Source organism: Akebia trifoliata, chromosome 10, assembly GCF_017979445.1.
Source record: "Akebia trifoliata isolate Shusen 1 chromosome 10, ASM1797944v1, whole genome shotgun sequence".
In the NCBI taxonomy this organism is placed as follows: domain Eukaryota; kingdom Viridiplantae; phylum Streptophyta; class Magnoliopsida; order Ranunculales; family Lardizabalaceae; genus Akebia; species Akebia trifoliata.
This window is the reverse complement of record NC_141384.1, coordinates 22,445,957-22,452,082: the sequence shown is the minus strand read 5'-3', so window position 1 is coordinate 22,452,082 and position 6,126 is coordinate 22,445,957.

Genomic DNA, 6,126 nt, shown 5'->3' with positions numbered 1-6,126 from the left:
TAGTCGTCGTGTGTCTTTGAGAAATTACGGCTTACAAGACACGTAAGAAAGAAACGGTCGCTTCAAAGTGTCGCCCCTCACACTGATATTGACACCTAAAGCGTCCCATGCGCTAACTTGCGGCCACGCATGTTATTTATTTGCTCTTTCGGAGAGTGACACCATGGTGCGTAGTTTTAAAAGTTCCGAGTGGGCCGACGATAAGTCGTTTTCTTTGTCTTCTTCGCCTAACTATTAGGATTTCAATAATACCATAAAAGATTGGATCAACCCAAGACTTATCCAACTCTTATTGGATCTCAAAACCCATAGGTTACCTCTATTTGCGCACATCGAAAAATCGCCAAATTGCACCTAATTACGTGAATTTTATAAATAAAAATAAATAAATTACCATTTTACTATTTTATTATTGTTTATTGCACACTCCACCACTTACCAAACAAAAATCTCAAAACTCACTTCTTCTTTCCTTACTTCCCCCCCCCCCCCCATCTTCTTATTTATATTTATCTCCTTTTAAGTTTTATGAGAGGATTAATTTTTACGATTTTATTTTTTTAAAGTTATTTTATTTTTGAATTTTTTTTTTGCATGTAATCATTAAGGAAGAAGGAAAATTCCTTATCAAAATCTCAAAACGACAATTTTGAATTGAAGAACTAAAGAATTTTTGACAAATTTTATTCGATAGATTCAGATTAAACTTGTTTTAGCAAATTCGGTAGATACATATTGAATACTGTCAAATAGATACATTAAATACTTATCAAACAGAACTTTCTCGTGTAAGCAACAGCTGCAACTAGATTAGAAGTATTAGGATAAAATAAAAAGTAAGATCAAAGTTTAAAATCTTTCTAGATAAAAAAAAATGAAAGACAGAAAGGAAAAGAAGAAGAACACTCGTTTGGTACCTTTAGATAGGTGAAATAAGTAATTTAAGTTAAAGTATATCTATTAGGTGTGTGCAATTACGTTTTTTAAAATAAAAGTGTACTCGCAAGCAAGTGGGTACAATTGGCCATTTGTGGCTATCCAAATAGATCGACCAAACCAATATGATATAACAATCTAAATAAAATTTGTATTGAAAGCTTATCGGATTGGATCCTTATTGGAATCCCACTTCTCGATACAAACCCGTAATTTATTAGAACGAGTCGAATTTTGGGTCTGATCCGATCCATTCATAGACTTTGTGCAAATGACTAACATACCCTTGTGGACTTAGTTAATGAGTTGTTTGGGTTGTTAGACTTACAGTGCAGTTCAAACATCCAACGTATTCGACCATCTTATCCATTTTGTTTTTTTTGGGTTGAGGAACAAAAGTCCCATGTTAGTTAACTTCCCCATTTGGTCGGCTATAGGAAGAGAAGCCGCCTTAACCCTTTTAAGTAAAATAGCTTTATTTGGTGGCGTTGAACAAAAAGATGGTGCTTCCTCACTATTTCAACCCTCGATGGGTCCCGTGAGTCGTAACTTTTAGACCAATGAGGGTAGTTCCTTCACATGAAGAGGGAGTTGGGCACATGATTTTAAAACTCGCTTTCGCATTTTGTCTCGACCAAAAATTTTAAAAATGAATGTGAGGTATTAAATCTTGTTCTAAAAATTGACTTGTGCGTCCGTCTTGTTCATGCCTGATACCAAGACGACTCGGACTAAATATCTCAGTCTCGGACGAGTTTTGAAACCATGGTTGGGCAGCACTTTTTGTATCTATTTTTTGCCATATGGGATTTTTCTTTTGGACCCACTAATTGGGTGTATTTACCCACTTTTTTGTTGGATAGTCAATAAAATTCCTTTTCTTAAATTACATTGCATTGAGAAACGCGAGATGTTCTGCGTATATTTGGTAGATTAATGATAATCTGACTCGAAAATTTTCACTCAATCGACATGGCAAGTGGACAAAATAGCAGACATTTTTCCTTGTGTATCCTGAAGAAAAAGATATATGATTTTGTGCACTTACCATGTCAATCGAGTACACACCAAGTGAAAATTTCCGAGTCTGAGTATCGCGACTCATATTTGGTAAGAATGGAAGATAACCACAAAATGAAGGATAACAAGAGGGTGATTTACAAATACTCTCAATGTTTTGGCAAATATTTGGACACCCTTTGTTTTCAAGTTGACGACATGCATCCCTTCACCACCAGCCTCCATCTTTCCAATTGAGAAATGGAAATGACCTAAATACCTCCATCTTGAGTCCCTAACCAAAAATCTCTTGATTGTACATCCCAAAACCAATCATCTTCAACCTCTTAGGTACAAAAATTTATGTTTATCTTTGACCTTGGAATTCTTACCTACTTTAGCCTAAAAACCCCCAAAACAAAATATGAATTTAGGGGAAGTGGACGACAATATAATAAAAAAATCATGAGTTTTCTATAAGAAGTTATTGGAATTCTACCTACTTTAGCCTAAAAAACCCCAAAACAAGATATGATTTTAGGGGAAGTGGACGACAATATAAAAAAAAATCATGAGTTTTCTATAAGAAGTTAAGGCAAAGTTGAAGACCTTGGATATGATGGCATTTTGGAAGAAAAGTCAATAATATTTTTATAAGAGATTGAGGATAAGGGCATTTAAGGCATTTTCTATTAGTCTAGAGAGAAGATCAAGGTCAAGTCATCAGTTAGAGAGCATAAGGGTATCTCAAATATTCTTCAAAATTTGAAGGGATATATCTAAAGGGGGGCGTTCAGTGGCCAATTTTGGCAAAACATTTTTCAAAACATGAGTTAGAGGTTTTGGAACGGGCCGTAGAGATCATTTCACCAAAAATCAGCCCGTTCCAAAACCTCTAACTCATGTTTACAAGCTGAAAATTTATGGACCGTCCATTTTTTGTAAACTGTTTTTGATGGGGTTAGAAGTTTTGGAATGGGCTGATTTTTGGTGATGATGATCTCCTCACCGTAGAGATCATCCTCACCAAAAATCAGCCCATTCCAAAACCTCTAACTCATGTTTTGAAAAATGTTTTGCCAAAAAGTTTACGCTACCCATATCTAAAATAGATATCGCATTTGCATAATGTGAAGTATGTCAACATGCACTCCCCTACAAAGACAACTAAATTGCAGTTAAGAGGATTTTTCCATATTTAGATGGCACTCTTATTATGGACTGCCTCACAAGTAATTTTTGTTGAGTTTAGTTGCTTACTCAGATATGGATTGGGTAGATAATCTAATAATTGCCAATCCACTAGTGGTTTTGATGTATATTTTTTGAGCAAAATCAGGGTCGAAACCAGGATCCGACCCTGATTTTGCCCACATGGGACAACTAAGAGTGACTTTTTTTTTTTTTTTTTTAGGGTAATAACTCATAAATTCTCATAGACTTTGAAGATTCTTGTAGAGAGCAAGTGCTCTTATTACCCCAACCCTAACCTGGGCACAATATCATTTCTTAAAAGTCAAAGGAACAACCCACCATAGTTCAATCAAGTATCAAATCCGATTAAAAGTCTCTTGCACATACTACACAAAATTGACTTGTCCTTGAACTCTTCTAAAAAAATTGGATGTTTTTCTTCCGTTATTATGGTACAATAACATTAGTGCTCTTCATCTCCTGCCTAATCTTGTGTTTCATGTTCTATGTTCGTACAAAGCAAATCGAGGTAGATCATATTTTATGTGCAAAAATATAATTCTTAAAACCCTTGTTGTGAATATGTGGGGTATATGGATCAAATTGCAAATATATTTATCAAAGGCCTCTCTATCATTTAAATTAATTGACTGAAGTCAAAATTACTCGTAGCTCCATTGTCGAGTTTGAAGTGGTGTATTAGAGAAATTGAGTCAAATATCTTCACAAACGATTCCGTGATTCTCGACTATTGACTTCATATGAAAATTTTTTAAAATTTGATTTGATTTTACAATTAGAACAACTCAATCTTTAATTGTCAAAACATTTTTATCCTATATGTACGTTGTTTGTGGGGAGTTCACCCAATATTTCATAAAGGAACCTGATATGTTCAATCCAGATTGAGTTCCATACATATTATTAAGGGATACTTACTTAATAGACCCTATTGGAGGGGTTTCTTTCTAAATAGTCCTTGACTTTTGAGCGATATCGTGCTAGTCCATTTAATAAAAAATTTATATCTAAATGGTCCCTTGATTTCATCTCCTCTTATAATATTTTTTGGAGTACCTAAACTACCATTTTCCGATTTTCTTCACATACTTGGGATTTTCAATGGTGATTGCAACCATTTCCAATATGATTTTTACTCTGAATGATGAATGAGCGATGATATACTCCAAATTTTGAATATTTAAATGTATTTTTCAATCTGTTTCGACCATTTGTAACAAAATATTATGAAAGAAGTTGAGATTCTTTTTTTATTTTATTTTAGATTTTGTTGTAAAATTTTGATTCAAATGTTTGTTTGCAGTTATAATATATGCATTTTGGGTATTTTGAGTAGATCTATCCAATAACAATGTCGAAAAAAATGAAAGCACAATAAAATTTGAATCACATTTGCAATGTCGAGTTCAACATTTTTTTTATTGTAGATTTCACATGTGTTGTTGTTGCGATCAATTTTTTTTTACAAAGTGGTAATCTCAACAATAATAAAATCGATCTTGACAATAAAATTGTTGATCTCTTCAATAAAAAATGTTAAACTCGACATTGTAAATGTGATCAAGTTGTTTTTAATTTTATTTTTTTAACCTCGACATTGGATGAATCTTTTCGAAATACCTAAAATGCATATATTATAGTTGTGAAATGAATAGTCAAATCAAACATTACAATGAAATCTTTAAAAAAAATTGAATCCCAACTTTTTTAACTTTTTTTGTTACAAATTGTCGAAATAGATTGGAAAATACATTTAAATGTTCAAAATTCAGATTATATCATTCTCCATTCGTTATCCACCGTAAAAATTCTTCAAAAATAATTGCAATTGTTGTTGAAAAACAAACTATGTGATGAGAAAATGTTAATTTGGGTATTCAAAAAAATATTACAAGAATAATTAGGGTTGAAGGACCATTTAGATATAAAAAAATTCATGAAAGAATAATAATAGATTGATTGCGTAAGACATTGCATATCGAGGAAAAATATCTATAGTTTTGTGCACAACTCCACGTCAGTGCAACGCCCTTTTCCCTATTATCAAACAAAGTCGATTTGATACTGTTGAAAAAATTACAAGACCTAAATTCCCCTTTTACCAATACATTTTCAAGATTTTCCCCATTTTTAATTAAAAGTTGTTAAAGTATTTTTTTTAGAATTTTTTTCCAAACACAACCTTATTCTTACCTATGTTCAATTTCCCCAGTCTCTCTCTCTCTCAATCTTTGATTTGTCCTCATGTTCTCTCTTGTAGAACTATCTTCGCTCTCTTCTCTTACCCATTTATCAAGCAATACATTTTTTTCCCATCAATTGTATTTTATCTACAGTGAAGAACATCACTTTTAGGATTTTTCGAATCAGTTGAAGGTTGTGAAAGGTAAATTCTTTGAAACCCTACGTTTTTTTTTCTTCTAATTTTATTTGTTTCTAAGCCCTGATTAGGTTATTATTGCAGAGAAAATTTCACCAATGACAAACAAAATTGATTACCTTTTGTTTTATATGTCGAATATGGATGTTATCCTTAAATTTTTTTTGGCATGTGTTAAATGCCCCCACTTCTTAGCAAGGGCGCTCAATCTAATAAGGGCACCATTTAAGTTATAGAGTTGCTATTGGCACCCTATTTTTACTCATTACACCCTATTAAAAATAATTAAACAATGAATCTCCATTTCATGCACTAAATATGACAAAATTCTGATTTCAGTGTACTGTTCATTTTAATTCTCATAACATGATTTTACAATAAATCTGTCACTTTTATAATCTATGAATACGTTGATAAAATACTAACGATTTTGCCTTATTTATGATCTCATTGGTAATTTATCAACAAATTTATTGATTGTAAAAGTGACGAATTCACTAAAAAAGCATGTTTTGGAAATAAAATGAACATTGTAATGAAATTGAAATTTGGACATAAGTAGTACACATTTTAAGAAAAATCTGACATAGCGAAAA